A 12,818-nucleotide genomic window follows, 5' to 3' on the forward strand; every position below is an offset into this window, starting at 1 on the left:
GATTAATATGAAAGCAATCATTGTTTGCACAGGATGGTTGAGAAAAGTTTTGCTGTACAATAGTCTGGTTCAATCTTGTTTAGCGATGGACAATGTTCAATGCGTTACACTTTTAATCTTCAACCTGAAGCTAGAAAACTGATTAAAGATAGGTAGAAATGTTTTAATTTTCCTGTTACTTTTAATTTCTATTTTTAGGGAATCCGATATCGTTGCGCAGTTTTCCTCGATGTGTTTAACCATCTGACGACAGGGCCTCGGGTCTATCGTGACCCACAGAGTTCAGAAAGTTGCTTGATTACAAAATAAATAGCTGTTACACTAGGAACAGAAATACTAACAGGTTTATCGTAGTCTATGAAAGAGCTAAGGTAGCATTCACTGCAATGTATACTTGAACTTTTCAGTTTTGATTTGATTAATGAAATTCCTTTGATTTTTCAGGTTGATATTAGCGAATATCTGTATTGTACTAACAATTAGGATAGTCGCAGAATTTGAGAGTTCGGTAGATGATTTGATCCTGCGTCGACGCTGTACCCGAGGGCTCTCACCTGTTCGACCATGTTGCAATGAGATCGTTGATTCCGGTAGATCGTTTAGTTCGCCGAGAATCGCGTTCCCCGTCGAAAGTTGGGATCGTGTAGGGGGGTAGAAAAGACGAGGAATGATCGATGAGGTAGCGGCGTGATCGAGGTGATCGTATATTTAATTTATCCCCGACCTGAGATGACCTCACGGTAACCTCGGTGGTCGTTCCACCATCGGCGACGTCTCCGTTCTTCTTCAGGGTTTAACTCTATTTATAGGATGCTAGATGCATCGGTCGCGTTGTGTAGCCGCACGTACACAACGGTGTAGATGCAGCTTTCGCCACGGTTAGGCGAGCTTTGTTCACCTCACCTGCCTTGCCTACGTTATCTGCTTGACCTGTCTGACCTGACCGACCTGGCTGGTTAGCCTGGCCAAGCCGCAGCCGTACAAAGACCTAATTATCGTTCCTGGTAAAAATAACACACGCCGCTCCCAGAAATAACGTTTATCTTTTGCAGGTTGCTCGAGCAATCGATAAGGTTGTTCCGTCCAAAGTCCGAATTATCTAATAGTCGGTAGAGGACAACATTTTACGAAGGTGTAGAGCAGCTTGCGATAATCGCATGCGTTAGAAAGGAAAAGGATTTTGTTCGCAGCTAGGAGAGAGTAACCCATTTGGATATCCATGGATCATAGAAAGGAAAAGTTGTTCAAAGAATATTAGAAGAAATATATATAATCGGATCTTATCGGTAGCGATAGTTGACTAAGGAGCGTCGATTAGACCGAGATTACTGTATTGCGACTGATAAAACTATCCACGTTGATTAGAAAGAAATCTGTTTACGAACGCGTAGAAGAAAATGGTATGGGCTGTGTCGAATGCGCAGCCAGACCTAATCTCTGAAACGGTGCTTCACATGATCGACCACCCACGGCCGAAGTTCGAACCCATTAAAGTAACAGATAAAAGATTACATACATTTGTAGCGTGAAGGACGTCCCGAGTCGACGGAATACAAACACTAAGTGCGTCAATCGAATAATCACCGAACAGAAATAGAAAGTTAGGGTGGTCGTGAAGGATGGTGGATCAACGAACGCGATAATCGCGTCAGAGCCATCTCGGCTCGCGAGATTTTCGCGTCGAAAGGTAAACCGGGAGGAGGTCTGCGCGATGCCCATTGCAAACGAGACCCGAGATCCTAGCCAGTCTTCCAACGGCGTGTGTTTACCTCTAATATCAATCCGAGCGAAGCACTCGACGATGATTACGATGCAACCAAGTGGGTCAAAGCCTAACTGGGTCGCAATTTCACTGAGCACCGTATTATTAGATGCTTGGAGTGCGCCTACCGCGACAAAATTGTCCGACGCGATTTTAGTTTGACTTGAGTTCGGGCTCGCTTTCGCGGGAGGTATTCACGTAAAGCCGCGATTACTATCGAGTCCTTGGGAACCGCGCAACAATGCCGAGTCTTCCTAATCCCGCTGACAAAACGTGCGCCACCCCGAAAAACCGAGGGTTTTAATTCGAGCCTTTAAAAGGACAGGATAAAGTCGTCCAACGCCGAGACCCAATTCTTTAGAAGACCACAGCGGTACCGTTGATTCGTTTATTCTCCAAAAAGCAACCAATGCTCGAACAAATGTACGTTGTGTTACTCTTTAGTCAAAGTATAAAAAGGTCTCTCTCGAAGCTCGGTTGCATGCGACAGTAATTATAAAGGTAGTCGTTTTGGAGGTATTCAGAATCAATTCTCTCGGAAAGCCCTTTTGCGTCGCGAGTCGCAGACAGTTCTTGTGTCACAGCTTTAATTGATTTCGCTGGAAATGCGCGAACAAAGGAACTCCACCGCTGAGAGATTCCAGAATTCTGCTCGCGATTCTCGGGCTCGAAGATGCTCCTCGTTTTCGGAAAGGGAAGCGCGGTTCGCAATTCCGGAAGTTGCACGGGCCTAGGGCATGCATATAGGGTTCGCGGACCGCTGACACCGCAGAGTCGCACGATCGGAGGGTTGTATCAACGCCGGGGCTTTTTCACCGGCGGAATCCCGTGAAAACAATTCCGCAGAATTTCGGGCGGTTCCCCGATGGCAGACAGTTCGGAATTAGGTCGAAAGTGGCAGAGGTTCGAACCCGGAATTCAATTTACGTCGTCTTTGTGTCTCGCAGCGGATCCGATCAGCGCGTAGCCGGTTCTCCCTCCCTCTCTCTCTTTCGGGCCTGGATCTAATTTGTGTTTACCGGCGTACTCTACCATCCACCGCGATTATGCGAGTCTTTTCTCCCGGAATTCGTTTCTTTTCCCCTCCCGGAACCGTGGGCTAGAGGCGCGAGCGTCGATTCGTATTAATCGAGAGTTACCGAAGGTAATTTCGAACCAGCGTGAATAGCTGTTTCATCTGGCCGCCGACGCCGCTGCGCCGTTCTCCACAGTCGAAAGTATACAAAGTTTCGGGCCGAACTCCGCGCTTAATCGTTTAATTCAACTTTCCGGGAGCGGGGCTTTAAGTTCCGGATAAACTTTCTGGGCTACGATAGGAAGAACTTTCCCGCGGACCGTTTGAATTTCGATGTATCGAGCATTACTCGAGATCATCTCGCTCTCACTCCTCTCATTCGATCGAATCTTTATTTCGTTCTTTTCTTCTTTCCTTGATCTTCTCTCCTTGATTTTGGATACACTGTATCAATTGACATTATTGTATCAATTAATATTTCATGAATTTAATATTTCATTCAATAGCAGAATTGAATTTGGTAATCGTAGCGTCAATCGTGAAATGAACGAGTTCTCCACTACTTGGGTCTAGCAAATGTATAAATAACGATTTCGCGAGAGAATGGTTGGGTTGTTCCACGAGCTACGGCAGTCTGGCGTTAATGCAAAGCCTTTAGGGGTGGCCCCGACGATCTTTGCCAAGGGAAGCGACGAAAAAGATGGATTTTTCCGTCGGTTCGCCGAGGAAACGGGTGAAGGGAGCGGATAGGGGTCGGTGAGACGCGGCGCGGCGCTTTGGAGTTTAATTAGCTGTAGGAACGATATCCGGTCTTCTTTCACGGTCGCGGGAACGTTCATTTAACTTGAACCATTTCCGAATTTCTCGGGCATACGTTGAAAGGACGTCGATCCAGCCGAGTCGTCGCAGGAATCTCATTACGCCACTTAATTGCGTTCCGCGGGAACCTCCTCTTCCGTAGCTCTGAATGCGCTTTCAGCCCTTTTCTTCTTTTCGAATTGTTCGACCCGCCGCGTCCCGCAGCGTCACTTCCCTTTGGTCGGATCGCAAGAAAATTCTATTTTTACGTTTTTGCCTAGTGCACGCTCAAGGAGCGATTCTCACGCTCCGAAACCTTTCTGTTCGATTGAACGGCCGTTCCGGCAGGCTTGCGGTGTTTTAGGCTCGTTGCGCGATTTTTTCATCCGGAAACCACAGAAGTTTTTGTCATGGCGCCTCCGCGATTAAATTCGTCCATGTTCCGACAATGTTCACGAATTTTTCGATCGAAAAAGAAAAGAAGAAGAAATCGTGCTTTCTACTAGCGAATCGAGCAGCCAAGTGCACGGTCAGATAGTTAATTTCTTCCATTCTTTCGACATGGTAATCGAACGCGGTTTTACATACTATTTATATGTCTCTTTGCATACATTATACTGTTACGCTCGCGAATCACCTTCGCAATATTTTTTGCCAGCTTTTTTTCCCCGATGGAACTCGTTTAATGTGAAGGCGCGGGGCCGTTGACCATCGACGACGGGACAACGAGCATCGACTCTCGGACGATTGTTGTTCGACGAATGCTCGCGGCATTCGACGGCCAGGTGGGTTCCTAAGGAATTCATTCGGTGTTTGATCGCGTCGTTACAACGGAATTCAATGGATCCCCGTGATCTCGCGAATTCTATACCATCGAATCTAGAAGCTCGCAACGCTTCATACCGGGAATCACAGGCAGGATACGTAGCATTCGCGGGCGAAAGCCAATCGGTGCGCGAATGCTCGCAGCGATGCACGCCCGATCGGCATTCGGGTCCGTCGCGAATTAATTTCGTGGGTGGAAAGTGATTCTACGCGATGAACAGAAACATCTCGACGCCGTAACATGCCGCGTTCATTTCCGAGGGACCGTGGCGCGTTTCCTTTCCTTTTCTTCGAGTCGACCCGACGGTAGCATCGATTTCCCTGCGCCTGAAGTCGAAACTGCGGCTAGATTAGACTTAATTTGCATCTCATGGCCTATCAACGTTACAGCGATTACGTTCCCCGTGGACACACGACTGAATCGGGCTCTGATCTAAATTGCGTTTACTAAATATTACCGGTGCATCGTCTCCCGTAGTCGCAGGGGTGGATGTATTTAGGCGATGGTCGAAGTTAGGCTACCTTCTCGGAAATGATGAAATTAGTTAGGCAACAGGAGGTCGGCGAGGGTCGACGGCCTCCATAATTTGCGTCGGGACAGATCGAACAAGCGGAGAAGAAGTTCGGAGCGCGTGAGGAACGGTCGTGCCTGGCAAAACGGGATTATGGGAGGATTAGGTAATTTCCAGGGAGGGTGTTTTTTGTTCGTGCACTCCACCGACGCGGCCGAGAAGCCGTGGAGGAAAGAATAACGACCGGCGCGTCGCGGTGGGCTGGCTCGTATGGATTATAGAGGCGACGGCGACAAATCCCATAGGTTCGTGGACCGCTATAAAACAATCGATGAGATAGTTACGGACACGGGCGCGGCCGCCACTGAAACTTTGAGAGCCCACAAAGGAAACATTTAGGGGTGGCGGGCAGTGATAAACGAGCTCGCTGCCCCCTTGGTAGCTGGCACCGTGGTCTTCGCCCGGTTCCATCCACTATTACTCTTTCTCACGGCCTCGATTACTTTCCTAACTCACCCGCGAGAGACGTAACTTCCAGCAGCTCGTTTATTTAATACTTTATGCTCTCTAGCGCGTTTCGAACGCGTCCCCCTTGCATTCTCGCGGTCGTCGTCGCGTGCCGATTTCGTCTTCCCATTTTTCGACCGGACCTTCGTCTTCGATCGGTTCTCCAATCTTCAACCTAGTCTTTTCCCTCTTCTCTCTCCTCTCTCCTCTCCCACTCTCTTGAGCTCGCCTCTTCGTTCCGAGCATCCTGGTTCAAACGAGCTTCTTGGTAAACAGAGACGTTGAAGCGAGTCGCGCAGACGATTCGGTAATTCCTCGCGAGCGGTGATTCACGGCGACAAGACGAAAGAGAAAAATTCCCGGGGAAAGCTGACGGTACTTGGTGAAACATGGCGCGAACTTCTTAATTAATCCTATTAATTAGATACACGGCGGCTGCTAGCAGCGACGACGCGACGCTACCAGGGAACTCGTTGCAACTACATCAACTCGCGACGTGCACGGATTTGCGATGAAATTACCAAGACGGGACTGCTTTCTTCCTTTGCTCTCTCTCCATCTCTCTCTCTCTCTCTCTCCCCCTTCCTATCTGTCCGTTTAATAATGCCGGCCAGGTAATCGCCGAACTAGACCGCACTGTCGTTCCTCAACGATTCGTTCAACGAGCCATTCTAGTTTGAAACCTCCAAAGGACCGATTGTCTTTGCGTTCTCTGTATCGCGTTTTGCCTGCACAGATTGTCGGAATATTTTCTGGTAATTGAACGAGCCATTGCAATTGGCAGCAAATGAACAGCGCGAAACTGGTTTCAAAATAGCTGAGATTATGAGACTCGTATATGGAATCGTAGCCGCGAGAAATGTGTGCAATTGGTAGGGAACGTGTTAACTACAATCCTGAACTTTCGGTGGTTCTCGCAGGGTCGGATTTTGAAGCGTTTCCGGGGGGGTGGGTAACGCATTAAACAATTTGCCGTTTAAAAGGAGGAGAAATAGGGATGATGGTGGCACTCGGGTAGATTCGCGGATTCTTCGAGTTCGTTTTCGAGCCATTAGAGAATTTCTAAAGCGGTTTGCTCCGCTTCTGCCTCGAGGAAAAACAGACGGAAACGGGAGAACAGTAATATCTGGGTTACAGGTCGAATGAAATGTTAGCGGTGATTGGATTCTCGACGACCGAAACGGAAATTGGATGAAATACGTTAAATTGGAAGTGACGCGACAGTCGGAAATGAAAAGATCCACGTTTCTCGTCGCCTAGAACCGTCGACGTCGACGGCGACGGCGACGACGACGACGACGGCTGCCTGCATACATACTAAGCTCTATTACTTTCTCCGCGGACTCTCTTGGAAAGATAAACAGGGGTCGATCAAAAAAGCTCGCGTTCGTACGACGTGTCCAATCGATAGGTCCCGTGTAATATTTCTATAAAAGATGGTGTTCGATTCTGGAGCAAAACAGACTCTCATATTTTCCGCCTGCTTCGTTTCTGCAGACACGTTGAATTTTTTAGCGGACAGACCGATGGCGTAGAACGCTACGAAGGCTTGCGTTTCTAATTAGCCGCAGCTCCTCGCCGAAAATAATAATTCGCGTTGCACCGAGGGCCGTGAGAACCGGCATCTGCAGAGCCCCCGCGTTCCAAAAATTCGAGGCTGACGGGAATTAGCGTTGGATTCGGTGTTGGCACGTCGACGCAGCGTAATTCAAATTTTTCTCGGGAGCAAACAGGGTCGTGTTGTTTTACGGCGGAAATTCCAGCGACCGCGGGCCGCTCGTTACGTTCCGCGGGGAGGACCGCCGCAAAATTAGGCGAGGAGTTACCTGCTGGAAATTGGGAGTTTAGCCGCGCGGCTAATATAAATCGAGCGGACCGATCGCCGGCGCGCCGCGCAGCCCCGCAGGCTGCAATTTCGGGAGACGGTACCGTTAAAATCCGCGAAGACGCGATTCTACCCCCTCGTAGATCTCACGCTTATTTTTCCCCCCGGTGATTTAAAAGCTGCATTTAAAACGCTTCATTACACCGCGCCGCTATGCGCGGACGGTTCCCGTGGATTATGCATCCCTCATTTGCTCTGGAATATGGCGACGATTTGAAACAGTGGCCTCCCCCGCAGGAAAACAGGCCCGCGCGCAGCTGCACACAGCTCTGCACCGCCGGACTCTTTTCCATTCTTCTCGCCCCTCCGCGCGCTCGACGAATCGCTTCTCCGGGTCGCTCGTCGTCTGGCACGCTTTTTTCCCTTCCTTTCTCGCGATGCACCAGCGATACTGCAACTCCCTGACTGCAATCTCCTCGGCCATTACGCGGCACGCCGAGTCCCCCTACGAAACCCGGCGTCTTTGAACGCGTACCGACCTCGTCAATTCTCGATCGCGTCTTTCGCGAACCCTTTGTCTCAGGAGATGTACAAATATTTTCTCAAGATCCCTTTTGGGAATTTTACGACGAGAGTCGCGCGAGCAGAAGTTAGCGAAACTCTCGACAACCGTGGGTGGTGGTTCGGAGAAGGCGTGCACAAATTCCCAGTTCCGAAAGGTCATTCTTTAAAAAGCTGCAACACTCTCGATGAGTCCCCTCTCTTGGAAACTAAACGATAAAGGCACCGAGGCTAGATAATGTTTTCCAGTAAACCGAGTCTGCTATTTGATATCTCAAAGGACGGTGAATTGTCGCGTCGTCGATGATTCGTTCGGAAAACATTCGATGGAATCGCATAATCCCGAAAACGTTGTTGGAACGAGGCGTCGCAGGATCCCTGGTACGTCGTCGTGTCAAAGATAAGCGAGAATTATAGACGAGCACAGCCGTTGAGGGTGCATCGGCGCACCCCCGCTGCCGCAATAGGCATCTCTACACAGACCTATCGAGCGATCGTCCCGGATTAGAAAGCGAGCGAAGCGTAGGTGGCCCGAAATGCCGGTTCGGGAGACAGGAAACTGGCTGTCGGTCCTCCTGCTCCTCTCCCGATATCCACGATATCGCATATACTCGGTCACTTACCTCTCTCCGTTTCGAGTATTATTCTTTCATCCGATCGTAAAAGTCCCGGCGGATCTCGAAACTTGGAGACAGCATATTTTGCGAGAGGAATATCCCGTTTCCGCTCCCTTCTCCCGGGTAATATCAGTTAACGTTGTTTGCCGACGCGGTCCGCCTCTATATTTGTTTGTTTCAATAGTATTGATCTTGGTTGCTCGAAATTACCAATTTCGGATAGTAAATAGTGCTCGATGGTGCAACCTATGAGCATTGCCTCGGCGAATTGCCCCGCAATTTCCACTTTCCCGGATTTCATTCCGCCCGGACACCACCTTTTGCTTCTTTGATTGGAGCCCGATCTTCTCTGCTCCCCCGATCCCGAAGATCTGGATATAAGATTTCCACGGATAAATGAATCGACGACAGAGAGCCGAGCGATCTTCTTTGACTTCCAACGATCCTCTCCGGCCTCCCTGTGCTCGGCTCGCGGAAAATTGATTCGAAGGCGGCCGGGTTCCGGCAAGAAGTCTCGCAGCGTCCACTGCGAAAGGAGGCTGCAGTTTTCGGGCCAGTAATCGCCGGACAGATAGCGCGGTCGGTTAGACTCGCGGAAGTTCTCGACGGAGGAGCATTCCTTCCGGGGATCGTAGACCTGGAGGCTGCGTGGGCGTCGTTCTCGATCGTTTGTGTGACGGAGGACCGTTGTCCCAGCTCGGAAACTCGACGGCATGCTGACGGGGGAATCGTAGAGCGTATTCAGGGCCAGTTTAGCTCGCGGAGAATGGCCTTAATGCGGTCCGCTCTTCTTTCTCTCTCTCTCCTCCACCTCCTCCTCCCCCCCTCTCTCTCTATCTATCTATCACTATCTCTCTGGCTCTATCTTGCTGCTCTCGCTCTCATGCATATGCAATGGCCGATCCGACGTGGCCTATACACGGAGACAGCGAGAGACAGAGGGAGAGAGAAAGGCCCCATTCTACGCGCCTGTACACGTGCCAGTGAACACGTTTAAGGGTAAATACTGTACGTTTCTAAACGCGCATACGAATGCGGGGGCCATGCTCGGGCCAAGCACGGTACACGCTCGAGCCGTTCTGCGAACGGTGCACGGCCGTTATTATCGCCTCCATACTCCATGGGGATTGGCGGGTGTAGATATCGCCATGGCCGTGCCCGTTCATCGTTGAAATAGGAGGACCGGCGATAGCGCATATGTAGACATTCCGTGTTTATCTTCCTCGGAGAATGCCCTGGGAAATTGTGGGATCCTGGCGTAGAGGAGAACAGAGCCTGTCAGGCGCGATTTTTATCGACTAATTCCGAGAGATTGCAATCTGTCGAACGCGCATCGTTTTTCCTGCAGTATCTGACGCGAGAAACCAATCGTTCCTCCTCGTAGCAATTTCGCTGAAAATTTAACATCGTCATTTCGTCTCGCTATCCTCGAATTCTTTCGTTAAATACAGGCCCCGCGAACTTTGCCATCTTTATTCGGCGTTACGGAGATTGAAATTACCGCGCTCGTGAATTTTTCTCTCTCGGTAACCAATAGAATCGAATCGGGTCGAATTTTCTTTCGTATCGATCAGGGAGGTCCGTTTTGTCGTCGGGATTCGTTCCGAATCGAAAGCCAAATTTTACAGCGTCGAAAATCGCGATCGAATCCGCTTGGGATGAAAAATTGTGGAAAATCGACAAAGGAGGGGAGGGGAGGGGGAGGTCAGCGTTTCTATGCGGTCGTGCGCTGAGTTATCGCGTTTCCCAGAAAGTTGGAAAAACAGCGCCCGAGAACGATGCAAGTTTCCGAGCCGCAATCTCCCGGCGGGATCGTCTTTCTCTGCCGAATTTTGCAGCTCGCGGGTCGGGCCGTATTAATTCGCGGTGGATGATGTCGCAGCCACGCACCGCGGGGATTACGCTCGCGGAGTTGTGTATCCTCGCCTAAACAGCAAGAGTGGAGGCTGAGAGAGAAAAAGGGGGAGAGAGAGAGAGAGATATAGCTGGCGGCAGCATGCGGGTTCCACGGCCCCGTGGGATTCGTAAGAAAAGCTCGCGAACTTGTGCATCGACGCGGTAAGCCGGCTGCATCGCATCGTTGCAAAACGCTGCCCGCATTGCCGGCTGCGCCGTTATTATCTCTTTCGTGGATGCTTCCCGCTAAAACCTACGGTAATCTGCATCATCCGTGGAGCACGTCCGTCCCCTGATAGCGTGGACTCTGTACTGCCCTAAATTTCTCTCTCGAGGTCCGCAACGCTGGACCACGCGTTGTACGTCGAACCACGAAACCCTCGGGAACTCGAATCGCGGTTTCGATTAGCGCCCAGCTCTTGTCTTTGCTCGCTTTTAGAGCTTTCTAGTTTATCGAGTCTACTGAAAAATTCCTCGTGCCAAGCCTCGAATTTGTTCCGAGCAGCCTCGGCTGGAGACGCGAAGCTAGTTAAAAAAGTCTTCGAAATCGACTGTCGCGATCTTCGAACGCGGAAGACAATCTCTTTTCGCGAGTCCCGAACGGGGTCTCTAATTGAATCCGCAGCACTTGTAACTCATGGAACTTTTCTGTAAAGCAAGCCGAGTATGTGGGTCATGGATCCTCCGGGGAGCCGTGGAAGCTTGGCACCGGCTTGGTCCATTAGCCGCGTGGTTTCCAGGAGATCCTGGATCCTCCATCCTCCGATACATATTTGATTCGAGTCTAGAGAGCGCCCGGCAAGGCGTTAAAGATCATATTCGATCCGCTCCCCGTCCGACTTTGCAGCGGTCTTCTCGGCTTCTTTTTTTTGGCTAGGCAAGTGGAGTGTAGGGAAATGCTCTCTCCGCTCGGTGCATTCTCAAAGAATCCATTAAGGCTGATCGATACCTTATCGGGCCACTTGGAGGAAGACCGGAGCGTTCCGGCGGCGTGCTCCGATTTTCCGGGTATGTCGGCGCGTTAAGGAACCGTGCTCCTCGCGTAGAAAACTCGGTTAGTTAACGTTTAGCCGGGATTATAGTCAGTCGGCCGGTGGTAACATTTGCATGGATTAACCGATCGCCGTGCTGCGCCGAGCCGTCGAGAGCTTCGTCCCGGTAGACCACGCAGCTTGCCCCGTATCTCAATAACCAGATTGCGGCAGGAGCTCGAGAATGCAAAGTCCATCGATCGGCTTCTCCCGAATCCGAACTCTTCCGGCTTTTACGGTGGCCGCTGGGTCCCTCTAATTCGCAGCTCGAGGGCGCGAAACAAACGGTTATCCGGGGGAACAGCTTCGTCAGTGTCGAAACGGAACGAAGAAGAATCGGATGGCGCAGCTGAGCAGACGATGCCCGGTCGGTCCGAGTGCCCTCGAAAGACCCAGTATATCCTGCTCCCCTCGTTCCGAGGAGCGATCCGACTCGGCCATTGGCCGGCAGGATGAACAGCGAAGACAAACGAGCGGAAAAACAAAATACTCTTCGCGGCGAACCTATTACCGTATAACTCGATTTTACCTTTGGAACGAAGAGAAACCACTCGGCCCTCTCCTTGCCCGCTAACCCAGCAGCAGCCTGTCTCCTTCGACTGGAAAATCCACTCTCGGTAAGAAGCAACTGTTCCGCTGGCCCTGCCGACCGAGTAAATATCGCCCGGATGCCGAACCCCGGAACTCGAAACCGTCTCGAGCACTCGCGAGGCAATGGGAAACGCGCAAGCCGCTCCTCTATACTCTCTTCTCTCTCTCTCTCTCTCTCTCTCTCTCTCGCTGTTTGCCTCCGATTCCACGGGATCGGATCCCGAGATTCCGCCCACGCTGTCTCGGGAAAGAGGAATAAGTACGCGCCGACCGAAGAATTCGAAATAATGCCGGCGGGATATACTGTTTTCAGCTTCCCGACTACTTTGCCGGGCTCTTTAGCCACCGCCGCATTCTCGCCTCGAAGAGATTCGCGATCTCACCGATGCTAGAGTATTTAGGCTCCGAAGAACTTGATCTCCGAAGTCGCGGGTTTCGGGGTCTAGGAGGATCTCTGGGCTCTCGGCGCTGTTACAGAACACCTACTCTAGGGTCTATAGACAGCAGAAGCATCCTGTTACAGCAAGCTGTCTCAGCGAAGACCGTTTCATTGGTCCGTCGCTCCTCCTGGTTCCTCCAGACGTTCTCTCGCGATTAGGCGACGTCGGCCAAGGGATTCGATCGTCGATGTTCGGTGGTTCGTTCGTTCGGTCGTAGGCGGACAATACGTCCGCCGGTGACGCAAAGCGATTGTCGGTGCACGCGCGACACGCGATCGTCCCCGACCGGTTTCATAGTATTACGAGCAATGAACGGTGACCGACCGGTGGTCGTCGCCGGCATAGTGTAATTCCACGGGCAGAGACCCGGCGTGTCGGTTAACCGGACCGGGACCGTAGTTACTCGTTGGTTTTCACCGATGAAAACGTAATTACGTA

General features: G+C 51.0%; 1 protein-coding gene across 2 annotated transcripts in view; it reads left to right on the forward strand.

Moving 5' to 3' along the window:
* Nucleotides 1–12,818, forward strand: part of Dnr1 (E3 ubiquitin-protein ligase defense repressor 1) — a 62,837-nt gene that overhangs the window by 1,540 nt on the left and 48,479 nt on the right. The gene's annotated exons all lie outside the window — the stretch shown is intronic.

This window comes from Augochlora pura, chromosome 5 (assembly GCF_028453695.1).
Source record: "Augochlora pura isolate Apur16 chromosome 5, APUR_v2.2.1, whole genome shotgun sequence".
In the NCBI taxonomy this organism is placed as follows: domain Eukaryota; kingdom Metazoa; phylum Arthropoda; class Insecta; order Hymenoptera; family Halictidae; genus Augochlora; species Augochlora pura.